The sequence below is a fragment of the Lepidothrix coronata genome, unplaced genomic scaffold (genome assembly GCF_001604755.1).
Source record: "Lepidothrix coronata isolate B3197 unplaced genomic scaffold, Lepidothrix_coronata-1.0 Scaffold7, whole genome shotgun sequence".
Lineage (NCBI taxonomy): Eukaryota > Metazoa > Chordata > Aves > Passeriformes > Pipridae > Lepidothrix > Lepidothrix coronata.
The window spans coordinates 11,570,846-11,587,577 of record NW_016690187.1 but is presented as its reverse complement, the minus strand read 5'-3'; the positions used below and the strand labels follow the sequence as shown (position 1 = coordinate 11,587,577).

The 16,732-nt window shown below is 34.8% G+C and overlaps 1 long non-coding RNA gene across 1 annotated transcript; it reads right to left on the bottom strand.

Moving 5' to 3' along the window:
• Positions 1-2,944: 2,944 nt before the first annotated feature.
• LOC108507550 lies at positions 2,945-15,258 on the bottom strand. Its single transcript, XR_001878181.1, has 3 exons — positions 15,205-15,258; positions 11,456-11,531; positions 2,945-3,298 (listed from the first exon to the last, which is right to left on the bottom strand). It is a non-coding gene; the product is annotated as an uncharacterized LOC108507550 (long non-coding RNA).
• Between the last annotated feature and the right edge of the window lie 1,474 nt (positions 15,259-16,732).

The following is a 16,732-nucleotide window of genomic DNA, read 5'->3' as shown; positions in this document are numbered from 1 at the left end:
TTCCCCCAGGGGGAAAACCTGAGACTTTTTAAAAAAACTGCCCCCCAAAAACTAATGCCAGGTAAAAAAAAAAAAAAAAAAGGAAAAAAGAAAAAAAAAAAAAAAAAAAGGCACTTATTCCCTGCAATATTGTAATGCTATTTGATAACTTCAGTCTGGCTGGTCTGAAGAACATAGATCTAAGATGCTGTAACTTAGCACAGAAGATAGTGTTGCCTGACTCTGGTGACTACAAATGAAACCCTTTAGATTTCTGTATGCATTCAAAAGTCAATGTTAAACTGGAAGAAATTACATGCAGAGGGAAAATTTTCTTTTTCCTTTTTCCTCCCTCTTTCTCAAAACTCAACGCAAATAAAGGGATGGCCTCCCCTTTTTTCAATGTTCTTTTAAATTGTTTCCGATTTTTTTCTTTTCCTTATCATTTTGATGTTTTAGTGCTGATGTACAATTGTTTTCTGAATGCCTTGTCTATCTTGAAATCTGTAATATTTCAGTATCCAATGTTACTGCAATACACCCAAGAGACCTTACAACACAGAATGCTAAATTATATTAAATAAGTAATTTTTAAATTGAATTGAAATGGGTCATTCCAGAGTCTTCCCACACAGCAGTGGTGTTTTTCATCTGTTTATACAACAATATCTACTGCAATGATACCTGGATTCATTATTCAGCTACAATTACTTAATGCTAGAGTTCCATTCAGACAATCAATACAAACTACCGCTACTTTACTTATTTGGCCCCTGTTTTCACACAAAGTCTTAGTGATGCCTAATAATAATAACAATAACAACAATAAAAATAATAAAGTCATTATTACTAATTAATACAAGTAATAGCATATAACTGTAATTGCTAATAAATAAGTGAAAAGTGAAGGGGCTTATCAGATGGTACAACCTGTTTCCATACAGAGAAGAGTGAATTGCAATATTTAATATCATAGCACCCCTCAGTGTTCAAAGTGGATATGGCTTCGTAACCAACAGCTGCATTGCCACTTGAAGAAATACAGTGTTGGTACTATTTATAACCTCATTAATCCTATATATATGGCAATGTGCAGTTTACTTTAGGTATACCATGAGAGAAGTAACACACGGATACAAATGTGTGCTGAACATAAGAACACTGGAAAAAAAAAGTCTAGTACCTATCTTGATACAAATTACCCTAAGTGGAAGTGTTAAAACTCACTACAGGTTGTTACCAGCATCCAAAAGCTAGGAAATTATTTTGACCTGTTTAGTCCTTTAGTTTCTTATCTGCTGATCATCCTGAAGATCAGAACAGACTTACCCTCTGCCCACGCTTCTCACCAAAGAACATTATACCATATAATGTGCTAACTTTTTATTCATGAACATGATTAGCAAGGAGACGGTTGATAATTGGCTTCAGAAAGTCCAGATCTTGCACCGTATTTCCAGCTTGGCTTTTAGCCATGTTAAAGTCACAGTGCTTGTAGTAATGTCATGGTTTCCTCACAAGGACTGCATATAAGGGAAATTAAAATGATCTTATTTTCTTCTCCAGCAATCCTTTTTTCTGTCAGCCATGAAATATTGCTGTCTCAGGAGCTGCTTCACTGATGTCTTCACAGAGCACCAGGATCAGCAACTTCCTCAAGAGACATAAAGAAATAAATGTTTATTAGATTTTTTTAACGTGGATTTAAATTAATCCTCCCTCCCTCTTAGTTAATAGTTGTATTTTTTCTTTAAAAATTGTACTATCAGACTTCACTACTTACATTGTCCAATTAGGTGTTTCTTTCTGGCATTATATTATCTATCTTCTCCTGAATTTCCTTTACCATAGCTCCTGTATTTTAAGATAAATCATTCAGACAGCACCCTATGGGAGAACTGTTATGGATGAACTCATTCTGCCATGACAGTGATCTAAGAATTCAGCATCAATGCAAGATGTTTCTTGATGGTATGACTCAATATTATCATAGATAATATAAATGCCAAAATACATAGTATGTAAATAGTAGTAGTAAACCCAAAAGTACTGTGTATGAGATACTGCTGCACATTCCTTTGCCACTTCATTATAAAAACAAGAAGAGGCAGAGTGGATGGAAAAATGTATTTTGCAGAAGAGTTGTAACTTGGAACAGGTATTTGAAGACGACATCCTATTCTGTCTGTTCAAAGTAGAGACATTAACATCAATAATCTTAAATAACTGTACACCAGCCAGTTCTTTTAGACAAGCTGAGCATACAGTTCCTTAATCACTTAGCATCACAAATATTTTCCAGATTTTAAGTTGTTTGTTCTATCAATTTCTTATGCCCTTCTAGTTTGCTAATTCTTTAAGTGGTGGGGGCAGCACAACAGTTTTCCACAAATAGCCTCAGTAAAACTGCATTTGTTTGTCAGAGTACCTCCAACTGCAGCTTTCTACTTACCTTCTTATAAAGCAAAAGGTAAAATGTGCTACACAGTAAAAAGCAACAAAAAGATATGTCAAAGATTCATAGGGCTCCTCAGGCAACTCCTTTTTCTCTTGGACACAAGCTATTCAGATCCTTATATACTAAAAAACACAAGTTTATTTTCAATGTTCAATACTTTCAATGTTACCAGTGAAGAAAATACGTTTAAAGATATTTAACTCTTGCTTAAGCAATTCATTAGCACACTAACATCTAAACCATTCTGCTTAATTTTGAATATTAATAGAAACACTAATACAGTATTTCTGTATCCTAACTCATTATTTTGGCCTGCATCAGATCTTGGACTTTTCATGTATCTTTCCAGTCACATATTAACGAATCCAAATGAAAAAACTACTGCATTGCTGCATATGTCATTACATCTGTGAGGATGGAATATAAAAGACGGAAAAGTTGTGGATAGATGAAAAACATTAATAGCATTTTGACTGCCACTTTAAAAGCACCGTAGAGTAGAAAGAAAAAAAGTTTATTAACAATAAATAAGTTTTTAGTAGGAAGTGAAGAAAATATTTCTATTCATAAAATGGATCCATGGAATTATTTGTCTGATTTTCCAACATGAAAACACACAGAGTAATACAGATGAAGTTGGATCTAGTTTACATATATGAAATATATACCTTTATTCTGACTTAAACCCTAAATATGTGTTAATAAAGTAATACTGAAAATTAATCTGGGCAGAGATTAGATGCGTTTACAAAACTATTAATTTAAATCAAGCCTTACCTCAGCTATTCACATTTTATTTTCCCCCCACGTGTTGAATAATTTTTTCTCCATCAGTGTTAATTGTACTTGCACAATTTCTACCTGTAATCGAAAGAGAAATTCAGTAGTTGTTGGAGTTGAAGGCAAAAGGTAAAACTGCCCTAAAGAGGAAGATTTTCATAAGAGGATACGACAAAGAAATTAAATGCTTATTTCTGCTTTCTAAATTACACATTTTGTTACTTGTCCACCTGCTGAGTTATTGACCACCCACTGTGATGACTTGTAAAGTAAACCTATTAAGCCCTTGAAAAAAATCTTTAAATACTCGACGAGACTTTGTGCCCATAGTCTCCATAAGAGGGCACCCTTATCTAACAGCGGAACTTCATTTTTTTCAACAAAGGTCTTTCTAAAAGCTTTAGGAGGAAAGAAAGCCCTCTGGAGAATATAGTGAGAGAAAAAGTTACTAAATCATGTTCGTTGTCATTTTAGTGCTGACAAGGCAAATCTAATTTAAAGCATGCATTAACTCGGTACTGATGGTTTCCTTTGCAACTTTGTTACAGTTTCCTCCTACTATAAAAGTTAAAACAAGGTCATCGGAATTAGCTCTTTTAACATTATCTAGCAAAATAGGTCATGCATACTATTTCATGCGTATTTCTACAGCTTTTCTGTCAACCCACTGGAACTTAAACACAAATAAATACATGGTCTCGCTCACCATTTCCATAATATTTTTACTAGCAATAATGGTTAAAAGAAGACTGAGGAACACTGCCATACAGAAATGCATTTTGATTAAAATACAGTGCTACTGAATCTTTAATAATTAGGTTTATTATTTAAATATTAACCCAACATTAAATTGTGCTACATACAAAAAACCAGAAGTTATTATTTTAAGAATTTTTTTCATAAAACTCCTTTGCTGAATCCACTTCAATTTCTCATTTTACTAGTTCTGAAGAAATCACACATTTTTAAAACGCAAAATACGCATGAAATATGGTAATGTGTGGAATGAAGAACTTAATGCAGCAGTAAGATGCTCATATCTAAGACAGGAGTTTAACAAGATGGAGAGGGTTCAAGAGTACATCTTTCACAAGTCACTGACTAGATGTTTATGTGGTGTACTGTAAGAGGAATGACACCATAATCCAAAGAGGAGCCACTAAATATTACCTTGTGCAGCTGTCAGAATAAAATACCAGTGACCATCATATTTATGCAGAAGAAAAACAGACCTTCTAAATAGGCATTTCAGACTGTTGCACAACCAAAGTTTCTACATGTGCTTGCAAACTCTGTCTTTTGCATTGTTTAGCTTTCTTTGGTAATTAGCTTTGACCACATGGAACCAGGGACTAATTTTCCCTGTCCCCAAATTTAATGTCTTTAAGATAAGACATCATTTGCTGTTATCATCTCCCAAGTACAGTAATGCAAATGGGCTTGTTGTCCACCAGGACCCCCAGGTCATCCTCTGCAGAGCTGCTTTCCAGCAGGTTGACCCCCAGCCTGTAGTGGTGTGCGGGGTTATTCCTCTTCAGATTCAGGACCCTGCACTGTCTTTGTTGAACTTTAAAAGGTTCCACTCTTTTTTCTGATTTTGAAAATCTGTACTTACATAGGTTTACATAGGTACTGTGTCCAATCCATTTCTGTTTCTTGCCTTAAAAATAAAGTCTGATCTGTAGCCATTGTCTTGTCTGTACACTCAGATTCTGATCTTAGTTACAAGATGTAGTTGCACAGAAGAGTACAATATTACTCCTGATTTATGTATTGTAGCTAACTTTTAAGAAGAGACTTCTGCCATTCCTACGAAATACCAAGGGGAACCTCTCTGAATCACTCCCTGATCCACTTCTGTTGAATAGCAGTAGTTCAAAGAAAAATATCACTGATTTAAGAAGAACAAAATGAAAAAAATTGACAGTCATTTCCATGCTTGAAGTCTCAGACATAATCAACAGGAGAAGAAACTTTAAATATACTATGTGAATAGAATGGAACATGTAATGAAATTTTTTTTCACATGATAATGAAGTTGGATTACTTGACCATAAATTGTAAATTAATTTTTAATCATAATTTTCAGTGTCACAGATTATTTAAAATTGTTTTCAGAGGATGTAGGTTGTTTCTGCTTAATTTTGGGAATAAAATTACCAATTTCCAATGGAAAATCATTTTTATTCAAGCAAAAACCTTACTTAAGAATTACTAATTCCAAAGCTGTCAGGAAATCTGTCAAATGAAAGGAAATTCATGTCCCTGATGTGTTGTGCTGAGCAATGGTTTCGTTAGAGGGATGTTTTACCTTTTCTCACTTTCTTTTTTTTTCTTTTTTTTTAAACAGAGTACTGTTAACTCCTTTTTTCTGTCTCAATCTTTACTTGGCCTTATTTCTTTTTCACATTCTGCTCTCATTATACCAAGATGCACACCAGTCATTTTAAATGGCCCAAATCTGATAGAAATGAAAATTAGAACCATTTAACTCACAGCTGTATTTGGTAGAGTGCACTAAAAATATGAAAAGAAATTATTTTTTACACAGTTTAGGGGTTTTTCCACTTTTACTCAAGAAGAATATGCAAAACACTTAAGTCACCCATGATGCTAACAGAGAGCAATTGATAATCTACTTCATTTACTTTTACTTCCACAGAGCTTTTAGTAGTCTTGGAAGTAGTAGCATTGGACTGATTTTTCTGGAGATGGAAAACTCCGATTTGCAGCAAAGCAAACTTTCTTCATCTCCAGGATAAAGGGGGACCTCGGGGAGGCATATAGTTCAGTCTCAATACTCACTCATTCTAACCAGAGATCAAAGATATAAATGGTGCTGGTACTTTGTGTGCCCACTGGAAGCTGACCTCCGCTGCAGAAGTAGTGGCACTACATTTCTCAATGCAGCAGCAAGTTGCAGCGATTATCCCATCTATCTTTAATGTTACCTTGAGTGCTTCCACATGTGCATTACAGCTGACAGGAGTAAAATAGCAGGGCCATAAAAAGAATGTCAATAATCATAAAAAGCCAAATTTGACCTACTTACCCAGAGATGAGTATCATCCTATTTTCAAGCAGCAAAAGTGGATTACACGCTTCATCTATATAAGCATGACAGATAAAAATAACAAGAATTTGACAGGTGAGCTGAAAGGACTGCAATAAAATTTGAATTTGGAGGAAGGTGAGAGAATGAAGACAGGAAAGAGATAGCCTCTCTCTTGGCTTATAGCTGTCCTCTCTCCAGCACTGAACATTCAAAATTCTCACTTAGTTCCACTCGATTCAGGCAACAGGACAGGAAGCCATATGGCAGAGGATTGGCTAGATAGTGCCTGTGAGGCTTTGCTAATAGCATCTACCAAATGTGAACTTCTCCTTCCATTACGTGCCTGTCAGGTGTACCATATTACATATTGACAAGAGTGATTATTCTTATTACACCACTAGGTAACCCACATTGATGGCACAACCATTCTGGTTCTAAGAAGGTTAAAGTACAACTGAGATATTTTTATTTGTTTGTTACACTAATTATTCCAGCCCACTCAATATTATCAAGCCAGAGTATTCACTTTCATATAGCAGATTTAAGCTTTCATCTGTACAGCATTCCTCCTTATTTTTAGAAATTCTCAGCAAGTGGAAATCTTGACAAGTACACCCATTTACTATTAATCTGGTCTTGTCTCACACTTTCAGACAGAAGCATGCAAGTAGATGGAAAGCAGACTCACAGGCCATGAGACAAAGAGGGTTCTCACATTAAAGGAAACAGGAGCAACCAAGCCTATTTCATAAATGGATTATGCTTTTAAAGTCTTGAGCTAGGAGAGCTGTGAGCTGTATTGAGTTTTCTGCTAGTAGCTGCAAGATGAAAGTCTTGGGGAAACTTAATGAGACACTGTTTCTTAGCAGTCACTCTCCAGTAAGAATTTTCCTTTCAGCAAGGGCTTTCCAGTCTACCTTTTGTTTCAGAGGATGAACCCAAATAGAAGAAAATAGAGCATTTGTGCTATAAGGACAGTTAGATCTTCAAAGGGGACTGCTGTGTTGCTGGAAAGCCTACCTTTTACCTGAGCATCCAGATTAATATCAAAGGATTATTATTGTGGAAATACAGTTAACTGAAACCACATCTTTTTTTTCTATTTTTTCTTTCTTTTCTTGTGCAGAAAGATGCATTCAAGCATTCTGAACAAAAGAGTACTTTGATCTGTTTTGTGGATTTTTCTCACACACAAATCAGAGACTTCCCCTACTGGTACAAGATGATAAATTCCTCTGATCAGTGAAATTGCATTATTTTCACAGAAAGAACTATATACATTCATAAGAACATAAAACTAAACAATATCATTTACTGATCATGCTTTCAATACAGTATGAGTATTTGATTGTATCATGAAAGAAAGAACAAGTTGCAGTACTTTGGCGGAAGGCAAACTCTGTGGAGCAACTTTGAGAGGACAAACCGGAAGACTGGAAGAAAAATGAAAGAGTAATACACAAAACACTTTTTTATGTAGGAAACAGGAGAGGTGAGGGGGGAAAAAAGCCATGTAGTTGGGAGCCTTTTTGAGAACATACTTGAAGAGGACTTCAAAACAGATCCGGTCAGACTTTTCAAATTTCATTTTCGTGGGAAAATTTTCACTCTGAATCAAAGGGAAAACCCAGAAATTGTGAAGCTTCCCATGGGTAGGAACTTCAGTCTGTTTGGTTTCATTTAATTTAATTTCATTTCATTTCATCCCATCTTTGGAACTCGTTCTCCTAATTTAATTCCTAGCACCCATGAAAATCTGCTAGCAGTTTCTGATCCTGGGAAAAAACCCAAATGGCTATTGAGCGTAGTATGGTTGTGATCCGTTATCTGCAGAACACTGCATCTACAGCTACAGTCACATCTGTTGTGAGGAAAGCAGTCTAGAAATGAAGAACAAAAGGCTAAGGATGCAAGAGTCTTCACTTTGAGATCAAGGCAGCAGGAATCCTCCAAGCACTAGAAATTCTGGTTCAGACTTCTATGCTGAAAAAGTTCTTGAGTAACTTTAAGTAGTGGTACATGCAGAAAGAATGCTAATTTACCCTAAGATTTACCAAATTAGACCTGGACAAACAAAAAGCCCCCAATCTCCACAGAAAATAGTACAACAATTCAATCTCAGTGGCTCTAGTTAATATAATATAACCATCACTTTTGTTACAATGGCCTCAGAAGATAGGATTAACCAGTTTCTTACAAGCCATATTATTCAGCATCACATTTTGATTATGTGATTTAACCTCCCAGCAATTCAGACTGCATAACATCCACTGGCTGTTTAACGAAAATAGACTATCTGATGATGGATACTTTTAAACTGAGTTAAATTGACTGTGTAGCTGTTAAAACACTGAAGGCACTCAAGCGACTGCTTAAGCTCTTTCTGCCAGAGGTACTTCATTGTGAATCAAACTCTAACTAGGAAAGAAGTATCTTTTATATGATTTTCATGAAACATACACACTGAGACAGAGATACTGGGTGAGCACTGCTAAAAATATGGTTTGTTAAAAAATTACTTAAAATTTCACAGTTTAAATCTCTTTTAGGTAACATTTTCCCCAGGGTTTACAGGTCTGTGCTGTGAATTTTTCATAATGCTTTTATTAGAAACTTAAGGAACATGGTCTACTTGGAAAGAAAGAGAAATAAATTGAACAACAACAACAAAATCATTTATTTTATCCTGCTTATGATATGACCACCTGCTAAAACAGTAATGGGCAGGGTGCTTTGACAGTTTCATTGTGTTATTTGCAGAAAGCAGAACTATTTTGAAATAAAACCAGTCTTCACTAAAAAGCATTCATGTTGATTGATAATTCTTATGGGAAAAAAAAATCAAAGTTAAAAACTCTGTTTAATTTGCTAATTAAAGGGCATAAAGAACATAATTAAGAAAAGTTTCATAAAAATTCCTCAGCATTTCTAATGCTTTGAACTTCACACTAGAAATTCTAGATGCCATTTCTGATCTTTCCTGATCTGTTCTTTTGAAAACAGCCTGTGTATTAAGTTTAGCAATACTATTTAACAGCACGTATTCTTGAAAAAAACCTCAGAATAAATGTTGGTTTTATTACCTTCATATTCCTCACAAGAACATAAAGGTACAGAATTCATTCCCCTATGCTTTGATGTAAATGATGACCCTCCATTAATCTCTCAGTTTTACAAGTGTTTTTGCATATGGGTAAAATGCACAATGCTGTTTATCTGGGAAAATTATAGTTTAAATAATAATGAAACAGCATTTTATAAAAATATATTCTCTTGATTTGTTTTACTGTCATGAAATGGCTGACTACATGGAAAATATATGCACAGTTTGCCAAATTGCTTTCCTATTTCAGAAAATGTAACTGTTATTCTTCATAATTATTGCAATAACAAATATCTTTGCTTTTAATCTGAAGGGGTTATCTAGGGTTTAGCTAAAAGAAATCAACTTCTGGAGCAGTTTTGTAAATGTTCGGTGTTTGAATAACATCGTTTTTTTGGATTAAATAGTTTGGAGTATAAATAAAAACCTCAAACATAGCACCTACATAAAAACTAGTCTTCTTGCCTGCAAAGTTGTGGTAGTTTGAAAAAAATTTTCCCTCTGGAGTTGGAAAGTAGTATCATATCATATCCTCATTTCTTAGTTTTTGAATATATGAATTCACTAAAACACAGTACAATTATAAGTAATAAATATTATAGATAATATTTCAATAATTTATCAATTTCATGTTGGAAATTGATAAATTTAAAAATTTGACAAATTATCAATTTGTCTAATTTGAAATTTTCAAATAGTTTCTTAATGTTGGCATAGTCAAATGGATATGATGTGAGCTATACAAATTATTTTGTGTTCACTGTCTACTTGGTCATGCATCATAACTTAAAATGGACAAAATGGCACTGGGGAAGAACAAAATGTTAAGATCTGAAAAAAATGGAATAAATTAATAAAAATTACAGTATCAGTCTCATCATATTACAAGAAGAGAATAAATGAATATTGTGCCATGTCCTGGTTTTGCATGGGATAGAGTTACTTTTTTTGTAATAGCTGGTTCACTGCTGTGTTTTGGGTTTACTATGGGAATCATGCTGACAACACACTGATGTTTTGGATGTTGCTAAGTGGCTCTTACCCTAAGTCAAGGACTTTTCAGTTTCCCATGCTCTGCCAGTGAGGAGCTGCACAAGGAACTGCAGGGAACGTGGCCAGGACAGCTGACCCGAAGTGGCCAAAGGGATATTCCATAGCAAAGGATGTCACACTCAGTACACAAACTGGGGGGAGTTGGCTGGGAGGGGCCGATCACTGCTTGGGGGTGGGCTGGGCATTGGTCAGCAGGTGGTGAGCAGCTGTTTCTTGTTTCTCTCAGGTTTTATTCCTCTCCCTCTCTCATTTTCATGACAATTATTATTATTAGTAGTATTGTTATTATTATCATTAATGTTATTAAAATACTTTTACTCTATTAAACTGTTCTTATCCTAACCTATGAGTTTTGCTTCTTTTCTCAATTCTCTTCCCCACTGTGAGGGCAGGCAGGGTGGGAAGTGAGCAAGTGTCTGCGAGATGCTTAGTTTCCAGATGGGTTTAAACCACAACATGCCATTTCTTTCTCCCCTTACAATTTTTATCACAATAATGATGTTTAATAGTCTTTAATATACAGAATTTGTAGGATGCTAGTCAGTCCGAATTCTGTCTCAAGGGTTTTATAAAAAATGAGTTAAGAAAAAGTCCATCATAGGCTTTGGCTTGAATTAACATTTTGAGTTCTCATATAGTATTTTGGAATATGGTGGTACATAGTCACAGTAATAGTTGCGAAAATTACATATATCACAGACAACACCAATTTGGTTCTTCTTTCATTCTCTAAAGATGATAAGAATGGTATTGTCTTGGGGAGCAGAGAAAAAATAACCTGGTTATATATGTCAAACCTTTCAGCCTTGCAATCTGCTTTCCCATGAAAAGCCAAAGCAGACCAAGAAACTGCTTTGAAATGAGGTAAAATAGTACATCAGAAGCCTTTAAAGCTTTTCAGAAACACAAAAAATAGCTGCAATTTGATACATAAAACTAATGGTGCACTTGACTCCCAGCTGCAGAGCAGACAGATGGCAGCATACAGCCATACATTTGTGTAATGAAGTAGAATTTCAACACTGACCTTCTGAAACAGGATCCCAGGGGCTCACAGAAATGCTACACAAGTTTGACAGGATGTCTCACCGTGGCTTTGTGGCCTATTTACAGGTTAAAAAAATTTAAAAAGAAACAAAAAAAGCTGTTCACTGTCTTTACTGGTACTTTTGAATAACAAAAATATAGGTAAAGGGTTTGCAAGAATGGATGCTAAACCAATATAAACCAAAAATGCTGTTTATAATACCCCAGATAACTAAGCACAAAGATACATTTGTTGTTACTTTTTTTAAAAGTAGAATATCTCTCTGCATATGGTCTTACAAAAAACAGTTGCAAATATAGACTAGCATATGGTTTTAGTTTGAATGCATACATTTAAAGAGTTATTTTAAAGAGCTACATTAAAGGCTTATTTTAAAACTTTTGAGTGTTGATACTTATACACCTGCATTTTTCCAGTCACTTCAGCATATCACACATCTAAAACAGAAATTATATTCATGATGTGGACTTTCCAAATAAGGACTTCTTAAGCAAGAACTTGCCACAGAAACCACTGATAACTGCTATATGATCAGAAACAACACTTAACGAACAGGAGACCTACCTTTCATTCTGACAGAAGAACCCACATTGTTTAAAAATTACTTGAATACCCATGAGCTTCACAGGGTAAAACAGATGAATAGTAAAAAATTAAAATACCAGAATTTATGTCACTGTTCCCATCTACCAAAGAAACATATCAGTTGAAGAGGTAGATCACCACTTAACTGGAAGATGACTAAGAAGTTCATGCATAACTAAACAGGAAGGATCTCTGCAGCAAGGATTTCTCAGCAGAAGCTATAATGTAAAGAAAGGGTAAGGAAGGAGCTATACTTCTAAACAATTACAATATGAAGTGGAAATAGTTATCCTGTGTTGTCAAAAGATTATCATCTGACTGGAGAAGTATGGAGAGCATTGGTGGGTTCTCTTCTCTCTATTATTGCCTAAGTCCAGTCACAAAAAATCCATGCAGGAAGCAAGAAGAGATAAAATTCAGTTGTTTATGCAAGTGTTGGTTTTTTTGCACAAAAGGTTTCCTTCATGTGCCCAGATTACTTTGGTTCAAAATGAATGAGTTTCACAGACCCAATAGTGCTCTTTCTATCTATAGGAAAGCATCCTGTAAACTGCAGACCAGCGTAATGTTTGCTTCAGTGAACATATATGCAGAAGTTGGTCTTCTAAGAACATTAATTAATGCTACTGACATGCTTGGAAGAAATCAGTCTTTGTAGCTACCCTGGTTTCCAGGTTGGACATGGGTGGCCAGTTCTATCCATACACACCTCTAAAATCACCACGACTCCTCTTTCCTCAACTCTGAACTGCCAGACAGGCAATTCAGATGCACAGTGAAATGGGTGTCTAGATGGCAGTAAGAATGTAGCTGAGTTTCCTCCAGAGTTACCTTAAATCCATAGCCATTTCCTTCATAGAATCATATTCTCAAAATCCAAATACAGATTTTATCTTTGTGTTACACTATGTGTCATCTATGTCGATTTCTACATTAGAAGCCATTGTATCCTTGTGAATTCTTGCCTTTTACTAATGGCATGACTTTGGGAAGATAAAGCAGGTGAGGTAGGGAAGCTGCCTGTATCTCCAGAATTGCAGAGGGGATGGCATGGACATACACAGAGCTGAAATAATGTGACAGAACAGAAAGACGTCCAAAGCTATTAGAGCATTAGTTGGATTAGTCATCAAAATTATTCATAGCCTGTCCTATTTTTATCAGAGTAGCTGTGTAAATGAAGGACAGAAAGATGGTCAGATTTTCTACAAAGTCTATACATTCACTTCCCAAATACCTTTTCTTCAGGCCAGTTGCACCAACATAGTCGGGGGGGGGAGGAGGGAATTTATTTTCCTTTGCAGTAAGTGGAATGTGGAATTGGTCAAGGTGACACTAGATAGAGATGGAATTCTTTAGCATACATCTGATAAAGTGCATAGTATAAGAAAACAATTTCAATGTTGTTTCTCAGCTGGCTGCTACATGGTTTCTGCCAATCAGATTAATGAATGCACTGGGTTACATTTGTAGTCCTTACTTATATAGTTAGATTCAGAATTCCCCTCATAATCCTTCTTTAAATGAATCCCTGTTTATATCCTCATTTTAATTGCATATCTCAGAGATGCCTATTTTATGTTTAAGAGAGCAATCAAAAAATGAGCCATCAAGGAAGCAGCAGCACAGAAAAAATATTTCACAAGAGACTATTTTGAAACATACTAGTGAAAAACTACAAAAGCAAATTTTTTCATGGTGTAGCTATTATGTAATTCCTGTATGAATATTGAAGCAACCTCTATATGCTCTGTTACATGAACTACCCTAATTCTCTTAGGAGGGCAATGCCATGGTTCAGAATGATAACAGTGAAATATCTTTGCTTAATTTCTATGGCCAACCATAAAAATGTTTAAATAATAAAGTATATTTTAAAGTAATTGTGCTGATCTGTCAGAGAAGGGTAACATTACCTAAGAACTGCATCAAATCCCTGAAGCTGGGTCTGCACCTAAGTCACCAGACTTTGAAATCTCACAGGTCTTTTCCTTGAGTTTGATAGATGAGCAGGGCTACAGTGGCAGCCATGCAGTGGCAGGATATTTGGTGCAGGTGAACTCCCTCTTTGTCACGCTGCTCAGCAGCATGAGCAGCATGACAAAGAGGGAGTTCACCTGCACCAAATCTAAAATGGTGCTTTCTGCCTAATTTTTTCCCCTGTGGCTATCAATATGATACCATGCATTTTTTTAAAGGAGCAACATTTTTGGAGGAAAGCAGCGTACATATTCACACATATCAAAAAGAACTTTTGTCCCACAGGTTATTTTGGGTACTTGAATACACCTTATTTACTTATTACTATTACATGGTGGCATTTCATTTTCTGCCTGGCCATAGTGAAACACTGCTGCCACCTTTGGAAATTCGCTTCACTGTAGGCATCTTCCTCTATGGGTTCATGGCCAAAGCATTTTGTACGAGTCCTGCATCTACACTTATGAATGAAGGCACAATGGTAGAATATCTATGCCACCATTTTTTTTTTTTTTTGGTAACAAAAATGCTCATTGGTAAACTAAGGACAAAGAGATAAATTCAAAATTAAAACAAAGGATAGAATTATTTCGGTAGTTACAGTACTTATTACTGCCCTAAGGAAGTGGGGTAGAATGAAGATTTCTTCCCTTCCATTGGTATTGGGAATTTTATATAATACTCTTCTAAAATCATAGAATCACTCAGCAAGTTTCACTCTTCTGTCTGTGTCAGCTTTTTCAGAGCTTTGGCCTGAAAGCTATTTTTACAAATGCGTTTAAGTGAAGAGGCTGAGTGACAAAGGCTGCAGATGAATAGACAGAATAACAGACAAATGTATTTTTCCTGACTGAGTAATCATCTGTACTATTTATTTGTATTTTACTTTATAGCCCCTTAAAGATTTTCCGATAGCTAGACTGGATTAATTTTCTTTCTGTCTGCCTTCTTGGAATAAGCTGACACGGCCGCCTCATGTTTTTGGCAACAGTTCAGAAGTGATCTAACATTTTCAAGATATATGAAAATATTTTGCATATTTCTTGAACCTTTTTTTAGTGAATGAGATTATTTTATTTGAATGTTATAGAAAAATTTACCATGTTGTAAATAATTACAACTAGGTGGAGAAGAACTTCCTTTTAAATTCCCAGTATACTTACCCTCTCTCAGTTTAATAGGAGAAATATTTTTTCTAGAATGTACCTTCTTAGCCTGCAAAGCATAACCATATTTGAGATTTTGTCTTATTTTATGTTTGGAGATAAACAATACTATGTAAGTCATCCTTATGTTTCAAAGTTCAGTCTATCATCCTGGATAATTATATCATTCTGATCATCATACTATCTAAGAATCTGTTTAATAGTAAAAGCAATTATAGACTATTCATTTGAAAAATAGTATATTAAAAAATCAGTTAGAAAAACTAATGAGATACGAACTCTCTTAATTTTCCATACACTTATTTTTTTAATTATTATTCTCATAGATTTATAGTTTGGCAATTCCAGAAATACTTTAATTACTGTTGGTATCCAATAAAGCATTTTTAAGTACTTTCTTGAAACTGAAAATCATCTTGTTTGTGCTTCAAAAGTTTGTAATGGAAGATAAAGAAGGAACACAGTGATTCAGAAGTTATTTAATATTCACTTCTGATATTTTGGCTACCATCAGGAAATGCTTCCAAATTACTAAGGGCATTTCATATTTCTTTTGCAAAAGAACACTTTCACACACTTTTAAAGATTCCACATATTTGTGAACAGTGGTAATTTAAAATAACCTTTCAGTTTAAATAATCCATATTAATTTCATATCTAGTGTTGCATGTGTCTTAACCTTGAAGTAATGGTGGTTGATAGAAGAGGTCTAGGACATCTGAAGAAATGAAGGGAATGTTTTTAGGCTCAGGCTTCAGTTGTGCTTCATAACTGTATTTCTCTAAAAAAAAAGCAAAAAACGAGTACTTCTTGCTCCAATCAGCATATATTTTCCATCATGAATAAGAAGCCCCATTTTAATTTAATTTTTGTGTGAGTACTATCACCTCACCCTCCCATGGGTACAAGAAAACAATAACTTTTCATATCACAATTTAAAATATGGGTTTGTACTAGTGAAACCCTAAATGGTTATGATTAATGACCTGCCTATTGCATTCTTGTAGGGGTTGGAACTTCAATGTATCAGTTAAAATATTGGTCCCATTGAACTCAATAACAAAATTCCCACTGACTTAAGTTTCAGCATTTCATCCACTACCCTTTGTGTCCCACTGTTCTTGATTATCCATTCAGGAGATTACGTGATAGATGAAAAATATCTATTTTTATCTATTCATATTCTTTCAGATAAGCTGCAAACAGATGCTGTTTCTTAAACATACATGTTCTTGCTATGCACAAAGAAATCTGTATTTCAAGTATCTGTCAAAATGATGTGAAAGCAACACAGTGAGTTGATGCTTCTCTTGCAACATTTAGATATGTACACAAATAAATGTATATACGAGTCTCAGTAATTATGTATTCATAAATATAAATATGAGTTTTGAATCTTTGATTGTGCAATGATGAGAAGATTAGAAATTTAATTTTTTTCTAAGCCTGAAAATTCTTTAAACATTCTCCTAGAAATCATAGATCAAAAATAGTATTCAGTTTGAAATAAATAATGGCTAAATCA